This window comes from Camelus ferus, chromosome 9, assembly GCF_009834535.1.
Source record: "Camelus ferus isolate YT-003-E chromosome 9, BCGSAC_Cfer_1.0, whole genome shotgun sequence".
Taxonomy (NCBI): Eukaryota; Metazoa; Chordata; class Mammalia; order Artiodactyla; family Camelidae; genus Camelus; species Camelus ferus.
In genome coordinates this window covers 75,934,239-75,958,563 of record NC_045704.1, presented here as the reverse complement: position 1 = coordinate 75,958,563, position 24,325 = coordinate 75,934,239, and the positions used below count along the sequence as shown (strand labels likewise).

Sequence of the window (24,325 nt, the reverse complement as noted above, 5' to 3'; positions counted from 1 at the left end):
CTCCTAAAACCTTCTGAGGCTTCTTTGCCAGTGGAATCAGTCCTTCCATCCCTGCCTGGGTTAGTCTTCCTTTTATTAAAGAATTTGTAATGGCCTCCCCTAATAGAGTTGCCTTGCAAGGCACTGCTATCATCCTTGGGACCTACCTTTTCTGGCCTTCAAGATCTATAGCCAGACTCAAGTCCTGAAAGGCCCCAAAGAGCATGCTACAAATCATCACCTGGGATAAGGTGCAATATCCACCAAGATATTGCATAATTTGTTAATTTGTTTTGATAGAAATATGAAGAGTATGTACGAATAGATCTTACACGTGTAGGATCAAGATAGAAGGAATATAAAGTTATATCAGGCATAAAATGTTGCTCTAGACCCCCTAAGGACAGATTCTAGATTTATTGTTTTAAGCAGAGGAGCTAGAAATGGCCCTAACTTTTTTTGGTAAGTTGGTTGGAATATGGATCCAAAACAACCTATACCAGACAAGTTAAAAGGCCATAACTTTCATGAAATTCCATGGAAGAAGGCATCTGAAGGCTTAAGGTGATTGTAATACTGAAGTGTTTTTGCATCTAAGATCTGTTCGCCCACTTTTCATGAAGTTATGAGAAATAAGTTAGTGAGAGGATTCCTGGCATCCTTGAAGAGCTTTGTGATAGCTCTTCTCCATAGGTCAGAAATCACAGTTAGAGCTACTCCCACAGAACTGGCTTCCTGAAATACACTGGGGATGATGGGATTACTGGGACCAAGGAGAACACTTAATCTCCAAAAACAAAGGGGTGGCATGATTACCATAATGGACACTGCGGCCAGTGCAGGCACCAGACTAGACGGACTCACAGGGACTTTCGGCCTTGGCCAGGTTACTTAATATTTTCAAGGGGGATGGTTGTAGGCCTAGTGAACAGAAATCTCCATGAATAACTGAAAAATTGTGCTGAACACTGGAATTTGACACAACATTGTAGAATGATTATAAATCAATAAAAAATGTTAAAAAAAAAAAGAAATCTAATTTGAAATCTGACCAAAACAGAATCATAACTCCTCCATCAACTCTTAGACTTAAGTCAGTTCATACAACAAGAACCTTTTGAATGGAAGGGAGGCCCAGTTCCCTTAAGAAAAGACCCTGTTTCACTGCCAAAATTTTATACTGTTGCTCTTTTTCCTAGACTTCCCCCAAAGGGATATGTGACCATTTTTCAGTGTAACTATAAATTGTGGAGGGGAAATAATCAGACATTCTGGGTATTAATGGAAATTGGCTCAGAACTAACACTAATTCCCACAGACTTAAACCACCACTGTGGCCCACCAGTTGGTGCAGGGTTGCGAAGAGGTCAGGTAATCAAGTTTGACTTAGGACCATCTCACAATGGGCCTTTCGGGTCTCCAACGAACTCTCTGACTATTACCCTTGTTCTAGAAGGCATAACTGAAATACACACGCAGTGGTTCCCTGCCCGCTGGAGTTAGAGCAATTACACAAGGGAAGGCCAAACGGAGGCCATTATAACTGCCTCTACTTATGAAAATGGTAAAACAAAGGTAATACTCCACTTCTAGAGACATTTCCAAGATTACTGCCACAATGGAGGACTTGAAACTCAGAGATGGTGACTCCGTTTCAACCTGCCTGTTCAGCTTGTGCAGAAGACAGATGGATTTTGCAGAATGACACTGAATCATGGTAAACTCAGTCAGGTGGTGACTCCAACTGCAGTTGCCGTTGCAGATTTTATTTCTTTTTTTCTAGAGCAAACCAACACATCCCATAGCACCTGGTATGCAGCTATTGATATAATAAATATTCTTTTTTTCTCTATACCTAGCAGTAAAGGCCAGCAAAGAAGCAGTTTTCTTGCAACTGACAAGGCCAGTAATATACCTTTGCTGTTCTACCTGAGTGGCACACCAATAGTTCAGAGCTATGTCACGATTTAGTTTGCAGGAATTTGATCACCTTTCCCTTCCACCGGACACTGAGTTGGTCCACTGCACCGAGGATATTATGTTCTGGTAAGCAGAAAGTAGCAGCTATCTAGACGAGTTGGTAAGACACTTGTGTGTGAGGGGGTGGGGAATTAAACTGATGAAAATTCAAGGGACTGTCTGTCATCTTGGTGAAATTTCAAAAGGTGCAATGGCTTGGGGAATATCACCTTATCTCTTGCAAGGTGAAGGAAATTTGCTGCCTCTGGCCACTAAGGAAGTGGGGTGTCATCCGATGAGCTGCTTTGGATTCTGCAGCGCCATGTATGTTATCTGGGCATGCTGCTCTGACCCCTTTGTTGGGTTATCCGAGAAACTGCCAGTTTTGAGTGAAGCACAGAATAAGAGAAGGTTCTGCAACAGGCCCAGACTGCCCCTGAAGCTGCTCTACCACTTAGGACATATGGCCCAGCAGATCCAATGGTACTTGTGTCAGTAGTGAAACAGGGATGCTGTTCAAAGCTTTTGGCAGAACTTTATCACAGTACATAGCCTTAGAATTTTGGAGCAATGCCATGCTGTCCTCTGGTGATACCTTCTCTTTTAAAAAAACAGCTTTTGGATTACCACAGGCCTTTAGTAAAGACTGACCATTTGACTATGGACTACCAACCTACCGTCTAACCTGAACTGCCCATCATGAATTGCATGTGGTGCCTGGTTCTGCAAACCATGAATCTGGGTGTGCACAGCTATACTCCATCATCAAATGTAAATAGTAACACACAACATCCTGTCCAGGAAGGTCCTGAAGGCACAGGTGAGTTACATGAGCTTAGATGCCTGTTGTCCCTCCTGTCACTAGAGACACAGATGCTCATCATCCCTACTCCTGCTACATATCTTCTCTCTCTCCTCATGTATGATGATCTCATAGGGACTTCACCTGACCATCTGATTGAGGAAGAAAAACCTTGGGCTTGTTTTATTGATGGTTCTCCAAGATATTCATGCACAACCCAAAAGAAAACAGCGTCAGCACTGCAGCCCCACTCTGGGATAAAGGACTGCAGTGGAAGCAAATCCTCCTAGTAGGCAGAACTCCGAGCAGTGCTTCTGGTTGTTCATTTTTCCCGGGAAGAAAGGATGATAGGATGTATATAATATATCTATGCAGTCTTTGAACTATAGCCAGTGGTTTGACTGGATGTTCTGATACTTCAAAGGAACATGATGGGTAAATTGGTCATTAAGAGGTCTGAGGAAAGGGTTCTGTGGGAGACCACTGCAAATAAGCAGAGTTTGAAAATTTGTGTCCCATGTGAATGCTCATTAAGGAGTGACCGTAGTAGAGAACGATTTTTGTAATCAGATATGACCCATTCTGCACGGAGACCCATGTTTCTCCAGCCACTCCTGCCACTGCCTGGTGGGCTCATGCACAAACAGCCATGGCAGCAGAAACGGAGGTTATACACAGGCTCAGCACTGTGGACTTCCTCTCAACACGGTTGGTCTGGCCATACCCACTGCTGAGTGCCCAATTTTAGCAGAGAACAGTTTCAGAGAACAACATGAGCCCTGACGACACTCTTCCCTGGGGAATCACCCAGCTATGGCAGGTTATTTACACTGGGATACTTCCATCACGAAAAGGGCAGCGCCCATCTCTTCTAAAACAGGTACTTACTCTGGATATGGATTTGTCTTCCCTAATGCCCCTGCAAAAACTATCAGCTCTGGACTTCAGATGCCTTATCCATCCTAATGGCATTCCACACAGCATCATTCGGACCAAGGAATTTATTTCACACACACAAAAACGAAGTATAGCAGTGGGTTCATGCTTATGGAATTCATGGGTCTTACTGTGTTCCCCAAGCTCATGAAGCAGCTGGCTTGACTGATGTGATGGCTATGTGAAAACCTGTGTTGGGGGTGGGAACACCTTGAGAACATCAGTGAAATGTCTTCTTGAAGGTAGCATATGCTCAAACTCAGCATCTAACCATGCCGTTCTCTTATAACCAGGATTTGCAAGTCCAGGAGTCAAATGGTAGGCATGGGAGTGATTCTTTTCACTATTCCCCTAAGTGACCTACTAACAGAAAAAAAATTTTTTGTTCCCCATCTTCTTGATTTTAGGGTCTGCTGGGCACACAAAAAATGATTCCATTCACCTGGTAGTTGAAACTGCTGTCTGGACACTTTGGTTTCCTTATGCCTCTGATTCAACAGGCAAAGAAGAGGATTATTCTACTGGCTGGTGTGTTTGATCCTGACTATGAAGACGAACTAGACCACTACTACACAAAGTTCTAGCACCAGATGCAAAGTCAACAGCCTTACAGAGACAACTTAACCAACTTAAGCGCCCAAATCTGTAAGGTCAAATCCTTATAGCAAAACTGTATCTCTACCTGCCTATCTATCCATCTACCTGTCTCTGTATCTCTCTAGTTTCCTGATGATTCTGCTTTTTTGACTGGACCCTGATTGATACAAAGTATAAATAAATGTTAAATGACTACAGAGAAATCAAAGTGTTACTTTTTAATGAAAGTCAAATCCTTAAGCTACTGAAGAAGTGCTTTTGGAAAAGGGCTTTTGGACTAGTAATCACTAAGATCAGAAAAGATGTTTTCCCAGTAGGATTCACTACGTGTTTTTCAAGGAAAAAATGTACATTAACCCGAACAGGCTAAATAGGATCTGTAGCTTGGGTGAGCCTAATTAGTTCAACAGTACCAAGTCTTAGGAAAATGTTTTCTGTCTCAAATGGCTGCAGTAGGACCTCCAGGACACTCTGTTTTATATTGGGGGTTGCCTGTGTGAGGCAATTTATGGAAGGAACCAGGAAAGATGATCACTCAACAGAGTGAAAAAATCAAAACAGAAAATTTTAGAGAATATAGCTATCTGATAATATGTTTTGTACCGTCTTTTGGCCTTGGAGAAATTGTTTGAGACCATTTTTTGTTTGTTTGTTTTCAGAAAGTGTTTAGGATGAAATTTTTAGATCTGTAAACAATAATGGGGATGTGGCCTACTTTGTGCTATCAAGTAATTACTGTGATGAGGTAGATAATAATTCTCAAAATCTCACTAGTATAATGACTATTCACCAACATTTTTCAGTGTCAGTAAACACTGAGACATACAGAATTAGCCCACGCAAAGGCAGTGTGACCGTCCCATGGACAAAGGATGACATATGCAGTTGACACGCCTTGTGGCCCTTGTTTCAGGACTTTATCTGTGATTATGATAAACAAATGAGGCTACCTAATGTTAGCTTCACAGTCACTTCACAAATATCCTAATTTTATCTCAGAATTCATGAAAACAACTGATTTTTGTTACTTAACACTTTAATGTTCAAATTTCAGACATCTTATTTTAATGGGTGTCTGGTGCTTTCTGTTCTTAAACCAGGAGGTACATTCCATGTTCCATATCTGCTTTCAGAAACAGGCTCATTTAATCATTTCAATCAATCACAGCCTACGATCAAAATAACGTCATGAATTACCAGTTCATCCACGTGTACCGGTCCAGCATTCTGGACTCCAGGAAACATGGAGCTTGAGAAAGAAACATTTATACTTAGAATCACACAATAAAATATTCAGCCCCTTTCTCCTCACTTTCTTCTTGAATCAACCAAATTGTCAAAGCACAATAGCTTCTGAAAGATTCATTCAAGTATTTATCTGTCAAAGGATGTCAGGATGGCCTCCATCCTGAAGGAATTTCAAACTCTAGAACTGTATTTCCAGCAAGGCTTGCAGCATTATTTTGCAAGCCTCTTTACCATATTTTTTTGAATATAATATCCCCCAGGTATTTTCCTTCCCACTTCAATTTTGAGTGTGTATATATATATATATATATTTGGTTGGTTGGTTTTTACTCCAAGTTATTTTCACAGCAGTGAGCTGCTTCGGTTGTTGACAAAAGTAGTCGCAGCTCTGAAAGGGGCATGAAAGACTCTGTTCGCCGAAAGAGAAAGCAAGAGTGTGTACAGACTTAGTAACAATGCTTGAGTGATTTGATACGGAGGAAATTTAGCTGTAAACTGCAGCGGCTTTAGTCCCTGGGGCGGCCGTAATTTATTCCTCTAACTTTTATCTTCTACTGACCATCGTTTCTGCCTAGCCTATTTTAGGAATAAAACATTCACTTAGGAGGCCACAGAACGTAAGCCCCGTGTGAACGTCACGAGCAAAGCCCACTGGGGTCCTGGGCGCGGTGGGGGGCGGGGTGTGGATAAGGTGGCATCCAGGTGATACGGTCTAACCTCTTCTGTCCTGCTTAGTCTAGTTTCACTTGCCTTTAGGGGGCCGAGTGCAGAGGCCTTGCGCCCAATATGTCAGACTGGAGAGCCGCTGTCCCTGTCCCCGCCACCTGGGGAGCGGGCGTGTGGAGGCTGTGCAGAGAGGAGCTGCCCACGAACACACGTCGGTTCAAGATGGCGGCGGCTTCCTACGTGCGGAGACTCCGAAGTGCCGGGAGCAGCTGGACTGCACCCTTCTCGCGAGAACTGCACGTCCTGTCCACGCCCCTCCCCCAACAAGAACCCTGAGAAACAGCCCCGGCAGCGCCCTGAGGGGAAAGCGGGGATCTAGAACGCAACTCCTACTTCTCCATTTCTGGATCACCGAATAAAGCTTTCCTTTGCGTCTGAACTGAACTCGGTCTCCAAGGACACCGGGCAGAAGGACACCGGTTGGGGACCCACTCGGGAGGGTAAGTAGTAAACGCTACGTGAGGGCGGGGCTGGAGTCGTAAAGCAGTTTTTCTTCTGAAGATTCGCCTCGTTTTACCGATTGCAGAGATGATTACGGGAGAATTCTAAGCGTTCAGGTCATCTCAGCAGTTTTAAGAATTCAGAGGGTAACTTTCTCAGCATGGAAAATCTGGAACATATTTTGAAATAAAATCATTAGAAACATTGTTTTCTCATACATTTCACAGCTTATCCATGCTGAGCCATGTGAAGAGGGGGAGAAAATACAACAAAAACAGCATTTTGTCCCTGACCATATTGGTAATTAGAATATTATGAGAACTAGTAAACAACTTGAGAGTGGGTTGCAAGCGCTGATGTGGGCCAGCACGTTATTACCAGTCAGTTGCCCCTGCATGTATCTGAGCTCCTAATGAGAATTGTGACCGTTGCCAAATGAAATACATACAGCCTCGTGGCTTAATAGCTGGTCCTTATGTAAAGGGGTTTAAGAAGGGGTGTAAGAGAGAGAGTTTCGTGTCACTTGCTTTTCTGATCAGTGGAATATGAATGAATATCGCATGGAAGATGAGTAAAGAAAAGATGACATTGGTATTAAAAGGAAAAAATATTTCTGTCTCATTCAAATCCATTTGTTTGTTTATGAGCTCAGTATTCACCTGGAAGTTTACCAAATCATGAGATATTTCTGAGTGACAAGAATGGGTTTTTTTTTCATAATTTGTTGTAAATTAATGTTTGGTTCTGATTTACACAGTTCATTTATTTGATAGATAAGTTGTGGTAAAATTCCTCTTTAGTAGGCATGAATCACAAAGCCTGTTTAGTGTGATCCTTCAGAACAGAAGCCTTGATGACAAACACAATTGGCCATGAACTTCACCTCTGCTACTTACTAAATGTGTGTGATCTTGGGCAAATATCTTAGCTTCTCTGAATCTCAGTTTCTTTATCTATAAAGTAAGGCTAAAACCATAGTCTTTATTTATAAATTTATGTGAAAATGAAGCAATGTATAGAAAATGCTTAGCACAGTATCTGGCACATAATAAAAGCTCAATAAGTGTTTGCTATTTTTAAAAGTTGCAAGCTTACATAAGCTTGCAACATTCATAGTATGCTTACAGAATTTAGATCCATAATAAGTTTTTTTTTTAATGGAGCAAGGACCCACAATTTTAGGTACAGTATAACTATGTAAAGAAATTTCAGATGGGATTAAAATGAGTTCATTTTTCCCTGAAGGTACAAATGAGATGAACAAGGACATCAGAATGAAATATAAAGATAATCAGCTGATAATCTAATAGCTTGAAACCAGATGAGGGTAGTGAAGAGCTGTCTAGGTAGAAATGACTCTTCTGAGCAGGCAAGGAGTGTTAGAGAGGTTGGAATGGGGCACAGGTAAAAGACGGCAGAACGCAAGGAGGGATGCACATCAGGCCACAGACAATAAGTCAGAATTAAAAGCCTGGGAGAATAATCGTCAAGTGATAGTTAAAGAATGAGAGCAATCTTTGGAAATCGACCCAGGGGCTCGCTGAGGGACCGCATCAGCTGAGCCATATAAGGACTCAGTGGCAAAATGATAATAAGCCCGTTTATTCACTCACCTACTATGTGCCAGGAGCCCGACTAGTTAGGAGAATGAAACAGTATAGTCACAGAGACGGTGTGAGTTGGGACTCTGAAGCACTTCCTAGTTTCTATTTATTCATTCATTTTTAAAATTTTATGCTAGGCTATATTCTAGACACCGAATATACAATATTAAACAAAGAAAAAAAATCCCAACCCCATTAGAACTTATATTCTAGTGGGAGAAAGACACACATTCAACAAAAAATAAATAAAATATGTTACATGTACGATGGCAGTGAATGCTGAGCAGGAAGGCGAGCAGGACGTGTTGGGGGAATCGAGCTCAAGGAAGCCTCCTTAAAAAGTGACATTTGAGCAAACACTTGAAGGAGAGGTGGGAGCACACCACATGGCTGTCTTGAGAAGTCGCATTCCCCAGTGGTGTGAATGCCAATTTAAGAGCCGGCTGGCTTGCCAGGAGACCTACCGTCCCAGGGGCAGGTCAGCCTTCTGCAGAGGCCGGGTCTGTGGAAGAACCGCCAGTCCAGGTTAGAGTAAGGGTCTGCTGAACACCAGAGTGTCTTCGGTCGGTGGGAACCGCACTGAGGTTGAGACCATCAGATAGGACTCCCACGCCCCGGCCAAGTCAGAGAGACCAAGCCATGAATGGCAGCCAGAAACTGAGTCCCCAAACGGCAGCAGGGCCTGTCTATCCCCGTGGGCAGGTCCCAAGCTGGACCTGCATTTAAGCACCGAGTCTCATCTCTCCTGCCAAGTCCACAAGGATGTTTCTTCAACTTCCACAATGTAAAAAGGGTTAGGCGTTTTCTTTTTAGTTTTCTGTAAGTTTGTTCTAGTTGCCCTTGTCTTTCTTTCCTACTTTAGACATATGCTTATTCCTTTCATTTTTTTCATTTAATTTTTTTTTTCTATTCTTGTTCCAAAATGATTTTCAGAGTAAGATGTTCTAACAGCGGTGTACATGACAATTATTACTTGTCTCATCCAGTACTTTCTATCCTTCTGGGAAGCACCTTTCCCCTTTCCAAAGATGTGAATCTAGTGGGATTTTCCATGATGATGATGATGACGATTCCTTTAAAATAATATTTACTATTTTATTGAGCATTTACTATGAACCAGGTACTGTGCTAATCACTTTATCTACATGCATTCATTTCATACTCAGAAGAACCCTGTGATTTGGGAACTAGTACTTCTTCCATGTTACAGATGAGGAAGTGGGGACTTGGAGAAGTTAGGTAACTTTTCCAACATCACACAGCCAATACACGGTGGGGCCCAGACCTGTTCTTACAAGCACCACGTGCTTATTCTGGGGTGGTTATTGGCACCAAACTGGCCCAGTGATGACAGCTTCCTGCAAAACCTCAGTTGACTGTTCTAATGAGAAGCACGTGGCCCAAACCAGTAACTTGTCTTTTACAAAAAAAAAAACTGAGGAAGAAATATTAGTGGTACTCATAGTAGGAAGAGGAGGAAGGTAAGTTGAGAGTTTCTGGCAGCCGTATATTCTATCAGATGGAAGAAGTCAGACTAAGAGAATGTAGCCAAGATTAGCAATTTGGAGAATGTAGGAGGATTCTGTTGTTCTGTCCGTGGGCTTCCACTGCTCCTGAGGTCTAGCAGCATTCCTGCTGCTACATAATATCATTCAAGTTGCTTTTATTACATTAATGAAAAAATTATTAAATTTACTTTACAATGCGAAAACTAAGCAAAAAAATGAGAGGTACAAAGAATATTAGAAATCATCTACTATAAACTTCTTAGTTTATAAATTTGAAAACTGAGGCCTACAGAATTGAATTTTTTCCTAACCTTACACAACTAATTACTAGCAAAATTAGAATGAAAACACAGCTCTTCATTCAGCTACACTAGGTTATAACTTCAAGGAGGTGTTTCCTCAGATTAAACCATATGTGAGGTACTTCTGTTTTGAGAAAAGAGAGAACTCATGTACCCAAGAAGGGTGCCCTCCTTATCCTCCATAAAGTGGTGCAGATTCTCTGTCTTGATGTCTCATTTGGTGAAAACTGCCTTGGTTTTGCAACTCTAAAGGGAGAATGTCATTCTGAACATGTGTCATGTAATGGCATGCTCTCTCTTTTGTGTTTGAAATATTTAAACTGGCATACAAAAATTCCTTTATGTTGGAGATGTTTAAAAATAAGATATTTAAATCATAATTATGGGTCTGTTTTGGATGTTTCCAATGTGATTCACAGGTTTGGTCAGCTTTGAGATTATGCATTTTCTTTTATTTTAGAGCATTGCATCGTTTGTGTGTGTGTGTGGTTTAGGGTATAGTTATAGTTGGAAATCTGTGATATTTCCACATGTGTTATCTGAGATCCATGTAATCCTGGTGTTCAGCTTTTGTAATGATGGTGGATTCTGAGGAAGACAGTTTTGACACTGAGTAGGAACCATAATAACAAGAGACTGATAATGCTTTGGCCCAGGTGGGGACTTGTTGATTGCTTGAAGGTCTGTGTCCTTAATGTATCAAGAACCTTTAAGGGGAAAATAAATGTACTTCTGAGGATCCGCATGTCTGAATCACAGTAATATCTCACCTGGTAACAGATTGATGGTGGAACATGGATGCAGAAAAGGCTAATCTGAGAGAGGATTATAATTGAGATTACAACAGTATATGGATTAGCTATATGAATCTTCATGAAAATTTACTCTTTTGAACTGAAGTTGAGGCATGCATTATTTACTAAGCTGCTGGTGTGAATTACAGGTTTTTTTCCTTAAATCTGTAAACTGGATAGGACTCTTGGAAGCCTCATCGAGAGCACTTATACTACAAGGATTTTGGGTGTGGGTACCAGTCATGCTCTCCTGCAATCAGTTTAACTGTTGAGATTTTAAGAAGGAGACAGATAGACACGTCGTCCTTCTGCGTTGCCCCTGACCTCTGAGACATTCAGGAGAGAACTGAATCCCTACATTTATTCCAGGGCAGGTCATTGACCTAATTTTCGTCATAGGCTTCCTTTCTCTTCTTTTGTAGTTTTTCTACGTTATTACCAACACATTTAAGAAATATTTTTGTACAACGTGTCAGCAATATATTTCAAATACAGCTTTTATTAAATATTTACAAAAACACAAACATTTTATTTTTTTATACACAGTTATTAGACATTTTTTCTTAGTATATATTGAAATGATACATTTAAAAAAATTATGAGACTTAAACTTGTACTAATGCTCTTGAAGGAGAGCGATTAAAACTCATATTCCAACTATAAGACTGACATATTTTATGTTTCTTAATTATCTTTAAAGTTCCCAATTGCATTACTGTTGAAAAGACTCAATTTACTGTGTGCCAGTGAAAGAATGAAAGAACTTCCCAGACAACTGCTATTTCAGATGAGAAAGTATTTCATTCCTTTGTGCTGTCAGAATATAAAACTTTCATGTGAAGGGCATTTTTCACCTTCTTTTGTTCTACTCAAAGTCATGGCATCGTTTGGGTCAAGACTGACATTCAACAAAAGCATAAAAAACTAATTTAATGAAATTTTCCAGTATATTGATTTTCTGTGTTTATTAATTGGCAGTTTTTTAGGTCTTTGTCTCTCAAAAATATCTTACGTTATATGAAAGCAGTCTTAAAACTAGCTTGACAAAACTGATCAATCTCTTAAGGTTTTACTAGCCTGCTGATATTTTTATAAACCTTCCCCTACACTTCCTGTTCTTTCACCAAAGGGTCACTTCATTCAAAATCTTATTTTGTACCCTCTGTGACCCTCTCCACTATGTGCCGTTTGGAACTCCTAGGGAGAGTCTTTGATGAATTGGTAGTAGCCCAGAGGAATGGCTGCTGAATTTGCTCTTCATCTGAAACGGCTCTGTAACAGAAAGCCTACCTCCTTATAAATTTACATTTGGGTCTTTTTCAATCTTCTGCAAATCACATTGACTATAAACCTACTTACGTTTTCATTATACAATTTTTTTTTTTTGCATTTGTTTTTGTCTATGCTGTCTTATCTTTTTTGGATGGCAGTACAGAGATTTGTTTCAGTCACAGGTCTAGGTTCTTGACACACTATCATCAGTCCCCATTTTATTGTATTTTAATTAATTATCCCTTTCTTCAACAATCGGTAGTCCCTTTCCTCTTTTGCCCTCTCCTCTACCAAACACACTGTATTTTGTTTAAGACATGTACATTTGTATGTTCTATCCTGGTGAAATAGTGTTTTGAATCTTTAAAAAAAATGTTTATGTAAATGGTATTTCACTATAGGTTATAGTTCTCTTTCGCTTCTTACACTCTTTAAAACGCAGGAATATATTCATGCCCATCCATGTTTATCAATGCATGTCTAATTCATTACTTCTGACTGCTACGTGATATTTCGTAATGTGTGTCTACCGTATTTATTCACTCTTTCAACAATAGACGACAAAGTTGCCTGCTGTTTGCACCAACACCATCATGACCCCTCTGGTGCTGAGCGGTGGAGGCGGGGGAGGGGGGACTGTGGGTGGAGGAAATGCCCAGGAGCCAGAAAGTCTGCCTGCACCTGTTGTCTGTCCTCCATACCACATATGGATTTGAATTCTGTTTTTCCACTATCATCTCTGGTGCCTGCCAGGGATGCCTTTCCTGTTTAACACTGAAGAAGAGGCCAACAGCAGTCTACCTAGGGATTCATTTTTGTTATTGTTAATTTTTCATGAGAAACCTTATTTCACTTCTATGACATATCAAGCACTGAATTTCATTAAAGGGAGCTAGCAGCCTGTGTTCTTAGTGTTTTTAGGAACCAGGAATCCATCATTCTTTTTAGAAGACAAATTATTTTTTTATAATGTGAACATGAGTTTAGACATTTGGGAGATATGGACTTGAAAATGTATTTTTACCTGGCAATTTTAACATGCATACTGTTGAACTGGTTTCTACTGTACATAAACATTAGAGCTATTAAGCACTAAGAACCGTAACTCTCACAGGAAGAATTAATGGCTGTACAAATGATCACAGATTTACTTGAAGTAATGAGGGAAAAAAATGACTCTGGGAAAGATTTCTCAAAATTATAGCAGCAATATATTTTCTGGTCATGTTCTCACCTTCCAAGCAAATTTTGATCTTTGTGATCTCTTTTATCTCTTTGATCTCATACTTTGAAACAGCTCCCTTTTCTTGGTGGAGGGAACAGGACTTGACATACAAGCACTCACCTTTCTCTGCTCTGTGAACTCAAACACCTACCTGGACACTACCTAGAGTCTAACACTGGAAAACAAAACAAAATAGAAACAAAATAAAAACAAACAATAAACAATGAAATACCTTCCTTGAACCCATAGCTCACCCTAATTACTGTCTTATATCCTTCACAGCCAGATATCTTCAGAGATGTCTTCCCTTCCCTTTGTGACCTCTCCTTAACATTCCGCTTGAAACTATGTCACCCTACAGGGCCAAATTCAAAACTTTTTATTCTTTGCTCAACATTTTCTCACGTCAGCAAAATGACATTAATGATTTCTTTCACCTCGAAACACTCTCCGTTAACACTGTCTTGTTCAGTTTCTAACTCTCTAGGAAATTCTTCTGTCTCCTTTGTCTCAAAACACATTCAACTCAGAAATGTCGTCTTCTCTTGTCACTCTACTCTCTCTCCCTAATCAATTTCTTAACTTCATTTACCATGTATCTCATTGCCAGAAATTTTCAAATCCCTATCACCAGTCTGGACATCATGCCTAACTCCATATATCCAACTATGTATTAATTCTCATCTTGGATAGTTCGTAGGCACCTGAAATTAACTCAGATCTCTCCAGTCCCCTACTCCCATCCACCAATCCCTCTCTGTCATTCCCCACCTTTCAGTGTTCTGTGATGTTCCATTTTGGTACAGCCATTTATCCAATCATACAGTTTAGATGTGGATGAGCTGTCCTTTAAACTGTCCTTTCCTTTTCCAATCCTGGTATGTAATTAGTCACCAGAGCTTATCAATTATATTTCCAAGATATACTTAAATATATCCACATTTCCCTACTTCCACACTTTAATTCTTGCCACCTTTCTATTCAGTCTGCACACAGTGACCAGAGTGAATTTAATAAATCCTCAATCAAATTTTTAAATGCCTTCAAACGGTATCAAGGTCTCTGTAATACCGTGACACTCTCCATGGACTGAGCCCTGCCTCCCACACTTACAGTTCTGCTCATCACCCTCTGCTGTTGTCAGACTCAATGTCTTTCAGTCCTTGTGCTTGCCCACCTCTCTGCCTGCCATCCTGTTTCCCTCTGCCTGGAATACTCTTCTATATCATACTCTCCCACTTCACTCGAATAATTCTCACTCACCCTTTAGCACTTGGCTTAAACTTTACCTCCCCAGAGTAGGTGAGAATCCCTTTTTGAGGGGCTTATGTAGAACCTTGTATTTCTCCTTTTATAACATTTTTTAAGCTTGTGATTATTTGTCTATTAACTCTCCATGCTACAACGTGTGCTCCAAGCAGGCAAAGTAATTATCTTATTCTCTTGGCAGGGTGTCTGGCACTATAGGCACTGTGACGTATTTGATGAATAAATGAATGGCTGCTCGAAGAAAGAAACTTATCTTCTGAAATTCACTCATGTATAATAATCTCCTCCAGAAAGCCTTTCTGTACTTTCTGTTTTGGCTAAGTTCCCCTTCCCTTTATACTTTTGTATCCTGACTGTGACTCCATACTCACCTATTACTAAATTAGGGTGAAAGTGTCTGCTTTAGGATCTGCTATCACTGAACTCTGTTTCAGAATTTGTAGTATCAGTTGGAACAGGACAGCCTTGGCTTGAATCCCAGCTCTGCTAGCAAATAGCTATGTCAAGTTGGATAATCTCTGCCTCAGTTTCCTCCTCCATAGAAAGGAGACAGTAATGCTCACATTGAAGTCTGTTGTTTGGATTAAATGACAACACACATCATAAATGTTCAATAAATATTAGGTGTCATTATTACCAATTTTGTGTGTTGTTTTGTATATTCTGCATTGTTTTGCTATGAGTGAGAAGGCAAATTGCCTAAGGCCGTAGAGAGAGAAACAAAATTGCAATTTAAATTAATCCCTTCATTCTTTCGTATAAAATATGTATTTGAGTGCCCATTTCTAAATTCAATCCAATTCATTTTCCATCCACATTGCACAGAAATAAATTGAAAAAAATGCAAGTTTTCTTTTGCTACTTCCCCGATCAAAAATTCTCCAATGATTCCTTAACACTTTTAGGAAAAAAATACAAAAACTTTAGCATGGAGTGAAATGGTCTATGTTAACCTTTCCTGACTTGCCTCCTCAAATTTTTTGTCCCATCCTATTAACCTCTCTTGTTTCAGGCATATTTATCTGCCACTGAGAGAGGGAGGGACAGAAAGGGAGGGAGAGAGAGAAAGAGAAGAAAGAAGAAAAGACAGCCAATGCTCTTTTCTCTGTCAGGCACCAGATCCCTACATGATCAAATTTTACTTCCTCTTCAAAAACTTTCTGAGTCGTTTCTCCCCTATCTCCTCCCTACTCCAAAAAGAATTACATTCTCTCTCTTCTAAATTCTCATGGCATCTTGTGATGCCTATATTATGACACTTGTCATATTATATTATAATCATTTATGAGTCTATTTCTCCACTGGATTATGAGCTCCTCGAGGGCAGGGACTTTGTAGAGCATAGCAGTTCAGATGCAGACCTTGCATTTTAATTCTAGCTTCATCTCTTCTAGGCTCTGTGATCTTGAGACAGTCTATTTTGGCCTCTCTAGAAAGTGGAGATAATGTTAAATAAGTGCCTAAGACATAAAAGAGCTCAATAGATGCTAGCTATTATTATTACTATTATTATTATTAGTAGTAGTAGTAGTGGTAGTTATGGTTATATAACACACTGGTGCACAGCAATCTCAAAACCTAGTGGCTTATACCAACAACCATGTCACCATGTTACAATTTTGTAGGTCAGAAATCCAAGCAGGGTTTGCCTGAACAATTTTCTACTCCTTGAAGCATTGACTAAGACCAGCTACTCCGGACGATCCAAGACAGCTTTATTCAACATCTGATGCTTTGGTGAGAAGGGTAGGAAGACCGAGCTTGGTTGACAGAGTGCCTACACGTGGTGTCTCCATCTGGCAGTCTCAGGGTAGACAGACTTCCTGCAGGTTGGCTGGCTTCCCCGAGAGCAAGAGTTTCAAAAGAACTGGGCAGAAGATGCATGGCCTCCAATGAACTAGCCTCAAAATCCATGCGCTTTCTTTTCTACTACATTCCCGTTGCTTATGAGCAAGTTCTAAGACTAGCCCAGTTGAAGAGGGGAAGAATCAGACTCCACCTCCTGGTAGAGCAGCAGCCAGGTCATGTTGTAGAAGCACCTGTGGGATGGGAGATAATACTGCTGTCATTGCTGGAAAATGCAGCCCACAACAGTATTATTCAGTGTCTAAAAGAGTGCCAGACACTCAACCAATATTTGAAGATTGGATGAATGAGAGATTCGAGGGGAAGGAAAAAAAGTAGAACACAATCTTTGCTCTTCAGGATATTTTAACTCTGTCCTCACTAGCTGCTGAGAATCAGAGACAGTCACAGTCTAAGTCCGTGCGAAACTGAAGAAGTGGGCTCCATTCTTCTTTTTCTTTTTATCCTCTAAAATAAATCTCAGTGCATAATGTTTTGAAACTGGAAATGGAAGTGTTTGTTTTCACGGACTGACATCCAGTTCTCACTTTCCCTCTGCACCCTCTCCCCCACATATCTACCATGTTAGAAAATTTGTTTTTTAAAAATTGAAGTGTAGTCTATTTACAATGTTGTGTTAATTTCTGGTGTACAGCATAGTGATTCAGTTATGCATATATATATATATTCCTTTTCATGTTCTTTTTCATTATAGGCTATTACAAGATATTGAATATAGTTCCCTGTGCTATGCAGTAGGACCTGCTTGTTTATCTATTTTATATATAGTAGTTAGTATCTACAAATCCTAACCCCCAATTTATCCCTCTTCATCTCCTTTCCCCCCAGTAACCATAAGTTTGTTTTCTATGTCTGTAAGTTTGTTTCTGTTTTACAAATAGGTTCATTTGTGTCCTTTTATTTTAGGTTCCATATATAAGTGATATCATATAGTTTTTCTCTTTCTGGCTTACTTTACTTAGTATGATGATCTCCATGTCTGTCCATGTCGCTGCAAGTGGCATTATTTTATTCTTTTTTATAGCTGAGTAGTACTCCTATATATATCACAACTTCTTTATCCAGTCATTAATATTGTTAAAATGTCTATACTATGCAAAGCAATCTACAGATTTAATACGATCCCTATCAAATTACCCAGGGCATTTTTCATAGAACTAGAACCAATCATCCTGAGATTTATATAGAGTCACAGAAGACCCAGCATTGCCAAAGTAATACTGAAGAAAAAGAACGAAGCTGGAGGAATAACCCTCCTAGACTTCAGACAATTCTACAAAGCTACTTTGTAGCTTTGCTATTGATCTTTGACAAAGGAGGCAAGAATATACAATGGAGAGAAGACAGTCTCTTTGGCAAGTGGTGTTGGGAAAACTGGACAGCCACATGTAAATCAATGAAATTAGAACACTCCCTCACATCTTACACAAAAATAAACTCAGAACTGCTTAAAGACTTAAGCATAAGATAAGACACCATAAACCTCCTAAAACAGTACATAGGCAAAACAATTTCTGATATAAATTGTAGCAATGTTTTCTTAGGTCAGTCTAACCAGGCAATAGAAATAAAAGCATAAATAAACAAATTAAACTTCTAAGCTTTTGCACAGAAAAGGAAACCATAAATGAAACAAAAAGACAACTGACGGGATAGGAAAAAATATTTTCAAATGATGCAACTGACAAGGGCTTAATTTCCAGAATATACAAACAGCTCATACAACTCAGTAACAAAAATAAACAAGCAACCCAATCAAAAAATGGGCAGAAGACCTAAGCAAACATTTCTCCAATAAAGAGATTCAAATGGCCATCAGGCATGTGAAAAAATGCTCAATAAAGCTATTTATCAGAGAAATGTAAATCAAAACTACAGTGAGTTATCACCTCATACTGTCAGGATAGCCAACATTAAAAAGTCCACAAACAGTAAATACTGGAGAGGGCATGGGGAAAAGGGAACCCTCCTACACTGTTGATGGGAATGTATGAATGTAATGTTGTGCAGCTGCTATGGAGGACAGTATAGAGATTCCTTAAAAACTAAAAATAGACTTACCCAATGATCCAGCAATTCCACTCCTGGGCATATATCTGGAAGAAACTTTAATTAAAAAAGATACATGCACCCAATGTTCATAGCAGCACTATTTACAATAGCCAAGATATGGAAGCAACCTAAGTGTTTATCAAAAGATGACTGAATAAAGACATTTAATTAAGTTTTGTATCAATTGTCTTACTAATTCAACACTAAGAGATAAAGTCTTTCTTTTATAGGGAAAATCATAGGAAGTTTTATGATAAAGCACTTACTATTTAATTATCTCTATGAATGTGAACTATAATTTTAAGATAATAGTTAAACTTGTAAGTATCATCAAATGTTCATAAGTCCAAAATTATTGTTTCAAATGAATGAAAACTAAAATTCAATTGATTGAAAAATCTCTGATAAATATAGTTAGTATGAAGAAAAAAAATCCCTTAGAACAACAACAACAAAAAACCTTGTGCCTGTTTATGGAATCCCCTCCCATGTACCCAAGTGATCTTTAGGCTCTGCTTTCTGATGGGGATGCAGCCATATTGGAAAGTATATTATATTTTCTAAACTCATAGTTATTATATACAAAATATTATTGAATCTGGAATTTAAAAAAAATTTAATGACAACAGCAACAATAGGAAATACTTATCCAAAGGTACAGCGTACATGATAAAAGGCATAATCAAGTAATGGCAGAGCAACCTAAACTCTAACAAGACAAAAAAGAATTCTTTCCCAAATTAAGAATGGTGTATCGTGCCAATGAAAACAAGCTCCAGTTTCACCATTTACATGCATCGGTTAGTTGAATCTTCATTAAAATTTGCAAAGTCTTGCTGAGCTGTGGATAAGCCAAGACTCTAAATTCAAGATTTTCCTTTCTCCTGGATCACAGCCCAGATCACTGAAGTGGAGAGTTGCATTTATTACAATTCAACAGCACCTAAGGGACTTAAGAGAAAGAATATGCATTGATTTACTGTGACTATTGACTACTGTGATTTGGCAGAAACCAAGGGGCACAGAAAATTATACTTTCTTTCTTAACATCTATTCAAGCAACTGCAGGGGCAAATAAACCAGTTCAGCTGTGTGAGATTTAGTGTTATGTTTTGTTTAGTTATTTGTTCTGAGATTTAATCTCTGAATTTATCATTTAAACTATATGTTGATGAGAATATACATGCTTGACCTTTCTACTGATTACATCTAATTATGTTTAAACATAAATGAGTATAAACAATCCCTGAATGAAACGTATTCAAACAAAAAAACAAAAACGGGTATAACTGGTTCCTGAATGATGTGTAGTCAAACATTCCTGAGTCCTTGAGATTTAAGCAAGTAGACATAACTCTTCAGTAGAGATTCTAAAGCAACTCAACTAGCTATCTATTTAGTAGAAGTATTGGCTATGCAATAAAGGTTGAAGAGATTCTTAATTTCTACTCACTTGTCTTTGAACTTTCCCCCAGGGTTAACATGCATGGAATCCCTGTCCTCCCTCCTGCCTGGGAGCAAACACCCGACAGTGTCCATCAGGCATCTCATCATTAAATCTGAAGAGCAATGAGCATTAGTTTGGTCTCAAAAAATTACCTCCGTTTATTTTCTTTTTTGTTATTGTTAATTGTTTAGTTTTTCCAAAGCCTGGAGTTTATCCTTAATATACAAAGAACTATTCATTAACTCATAAATATATTAATTTGACTATGCATTTAGTAAACATTACTAACTTCTATCATGTGCCAGGCATTCTGGAAGATACAGTCATTACTCTTAGTGTCAAAGTATAAACGAAAGAAAATCATTAGACTTCAGTTGCTTACGTTGGGGGAGACAAGTAATTATAGGCAATTATATTGTGCTGCATGTGATAAATATACAATATATATGCTTGAGCCCATGCATTACGGCATGGAAGCCCAGAAGAGAGGGACGCCCACTCTTTCCCTGGAGAGTTATAAATGTTCTTGGAGAAGGTGATAATACGCGGGAAGGAAATACGCTTTGTTGTTATTTTCTGTTTTACTTTTAATCAGAAAGTATGCATGGCTTAATGGAAATAATCTTCATTTCTCCATCATTCTTTAACATTAGTTTGCAAACTTCCCACCTCTTCATCATCAGCGTTGGAAGAAAATATGTACAAATTATGTACGGGTTTGTCTGCTATGCAGCATAATTTGATTTTTGACATTTTAGAAGTTAGTCACTTGCACTGAGCTAAAGGTGAGAATGGAGGGGAAAGCTGTAAAAGAAATCACAATAGCTGTTTTTTTTTTTAATCACCATTTAACTCATTGGTTCTATAGTGACAGAACAGGAAATTAGGTCATTCTACACCATTTGTTTTATTGGCAAGATCTTCCTTAAAGGCAATTCCTTAGGTGGCTCTTCTTTCAACAAAACAGTCCCCAAGGCACTTTCTATTAACATATCTTTCCTGATGGTGATACTGGTTGTTGTTATAAAATGTTTTATATTTATTTTTACATTTATGCATTTGATGAATATTTATTAAGAATTACCAGTCAGGCACCATTTAGCTGCTTCGGATACGTGCAGGAGTGTGCTAGTAAATGTTTTATAATGGCTGGGGCGGGGAGGGGGCTGATGCGTCGCACTTGCTGTTTCCTCTGGTGTAAATACCCCCCGTGATGGGTGATTTCCAGTTACCAACAGGATCTCGTTGAGTGGGGAGTTGGGAAAAGTACAGGATCCACTCTTGTGAGCTTCTGAGAGCTGACTTTAGTATACCATTGTGTACACCAGTAAACAAAATACGTGAAAAGCATGCCCTCACGGAACTAACGTCGTACATTATATTATTCAATCCTTGGGTCATTGCCATTCTCTTCTGAAATATTAATGGCCACTTATTAGGTAACAGGAAGCACAATCAGAGACGATAAGCAACTTGAATTAACTTGCCCAGCTAAGAAGGTGTTGGAGCCAGGACTCACATCCAGAGTTGTGATGACTATGCTTGTCACGTTGTGTAACCAGTTCCTCATGATCACTCATTGCAGTGTTTGAAAGCTTCAAGCCAGCATTAAAAAGAAGGAGAAGAAGAAGAAGAAATAGAATTTAAAAAATCAGAGTGTATTCTTCAGTATAAGGGGTATGTATTGTTTGTGAAACTTTAATTTCAATTATGAGTGCATGTTGGATCACAAATTAAAATTTACTTCTTCCTGTAGACTGTTGCCAAAGCAAGTTTGGAAAACAGCTTTATTGACATAGGCCTCCCAGAATTGCTCTTTAATTGATGTGTGGTTTAGGGGAAATGCCCATAGGGTGTGATTATTTGGCACCCTAGTGAATTTGGTGTCATCTCATGGGAAAGCCTCAGAAAGACAAATGCCCACTTGAGTTCAAAGGGGTAGCCTTTGTTCTACCTTGAATCCAAATTTAGGACTTATTTATGTCTCCAGTTACTGCCCGAAGACCTCTCAGAGAACAGTTACGGAAAATGAGCCAAAGCCTCGGAGATAAGAACATTGTAGGCATTAACACATACCGCTTACTTTTGTTGTTGATGTTGTTGTAACTGCCTGTTTTTCTTCAGTGGTTAGCAGTCAAAATATTTAAGGAAAGGTTGAGGGAGCAAGGAAGAGGAGAGGCTGTCAAGACCAAATCCACGACAAGGCGAGTTTTGAGGAAGGAAGAGTAGAGTGAACAAGGAATCTGGAAAAGAGAAGACAAGAGCATGGCCGAGCTCTGCAGTCAGCAGGGGTGAAGCAGAAGCGAGGCCTGAGGCTGAGCCTGACTCCACATCATCTACTCTTTGATCCGCAGTTGGCTTGACTGTGAACTCCCTTTGTGACTCTACCTGACCAATTTGGATATAAAGTGAACACCCAATGAACTGATTTTTTAGACTATTCTGATTGTAAATCTTTGAAGGACAGAAACTTGATCTGTTTTGCCTCCCACTATCTCTTCAATTCCAAGTTATTAATAGCTGCTTCATAAATAATTATTGATTAAATAATCATATATCTGAATAAATATAAGGAAAGGAAAACTTCAGAAACTTTGAATTTGTATTTTTTAATATATCCTTGGGCTGAGAATTTCTTAATGATAATGGAATACTAATTTGTTTGATCTTTTTCTGGTTTATTATTTGCTAATTGTGGTTATAAGATTTTAAAAACACAAAATTGAGATAACAGTTTTCTATGGCTACTGTAAGAAACCATCACAAATTTTGTGGTTAAAAAAACAGCACACATATATCATTTTACAGTTCTGGAGTTCAGAAGTATTGATTTCCCTGGGCCAAAATAGAAGTCAGCAGAATTGCATTCCTTTCTATAAACTCAGGTGGAGCGTCTGTTTTCTTGCCTTCTCTAGTTCCTAAAGGCTGCCTGTTCTCCTTGGCTTGTTGTTCCCCTCCACCATCACAGCCAGCAATGGCCAACTGAATTCTCCTCATGCCACATCACTCTGCTGCTTGCTATTCTGCCTTCCTTGTCCACATTTAAGGACTTTATGGTTTCAGTGGGCCTGCCTGGATAATCCAGGATAATCTCCCCATCTCAGGTCAGCTGATTAGCAACCTTAATTCCGTTGGCATCCACAATTCCCTTTTTCCTTGTCACAACATATTGACAGATTCAGGGGATTGGGGTGCAGTCATCTTTGTGGGGCCATTGTTCTACCTACCAGCCTAGTATAGATACCAAACATTGAATTGAAATTATTGTTCTGTAGTCCTCTAAGGTTAAATTCAGTAATAGCACCTTGTCCTTCACTGACTCCTCCATTCAATCTGAAGCTCTTACAGAGTTTGAGGGCCTTGAGTCACAAGAGTTGGGCTTCAATCCCAGCTCTGCCTCTTCTAGTTTTGTGACCTTGAACACGACAACTAGACTTTCTCAGTGTCATTCTGAGTCTGTGAAATGGCAGTATGTGTTGTAAGAGTTCTGTGAGGAATAAAGAAATATGAGTAGAGGCACTGTGTATAATTTATAAGCCTATTAAAATATTGATTTATTCTCCCTGTTAGAAAGAATGGAAGAGAGATAAACCTCTTGGTTCTTGCTTCTCTTGCCTCAGTGATAATTAATAGCTACTTTGAAGATCTAATTGAAGCCGTCTTGAAACTTTTGTTAGGGAAGGAGATGGGGCTGCTCAGGGAAGGCAAGGAAATGGAAGGAAACATCTAAGGCGATGATGGAAGTGGCAAGACTCTGTCTGGGAGGGTACAGGTATTGCTGTGTCAGTAAAGGGTTTTTGTTTTCCATTTGTACCAGCAGAGTAGGGCCAGGTAGGACCTCAAATGGTGATGGCTGCATGTGTGCCAAGGGAGGTTCAGATTCTTGACGCAGATTTACATGGTCACACCTGGCACAGAAGTTAAGCATGTATGTATATACCCTGAAAAGGACCACGACAATCTGGGCAGAGAGAAGTGGCAGAGTTATTCCCACAGACTTCAGGATTCTTGAATTGTGGGCGGAGGGGAGGTAGACTGAATTTTTTTGGAAAATAACTGTATTTGATATTTCTTCTATTAATAAGAATATATAAGAAACTAAAAACATAGTAGCAATTAACTCAATTAATTTTCAGTCTATGTGATCTAATTTGATTCTTTCCAAATACTATTCATGCTTGATAAAAAGTAATGAAAAATTTCTAATTGCTTTGTATATTTTTGCTTCAATGTCCTTAATAACTAACTCTTCTTAAAAACCAAATGGCAAGAGGTTTTGTATTTTCACGCTTCATGAA

The 24,325-nt window shown here is 39.2% G+C and overlaps 1 long non-coding RNA gene across 1 annotated transcript; it reads left to right on the top strand.

Annotated features, from left to right (window-relative positions):
- Window positions 1–6,538: 6,538 nt before the first annotated feature.
- LOC116666118 lies at window positions 6,539–22,598 on the top strand. Its single transcript, XR_004322968.1, has 3 exons — window positions 6,539–6,687; window positions 21,613–21,704; window positions 22,152–22,598. It is a non-coding gene; the product is annotated as an uncharacterized LOC116666118 (long non-coding RNA).
- Window positions 22,599–24,325: the final 1,727 nt, after the last annotated feature.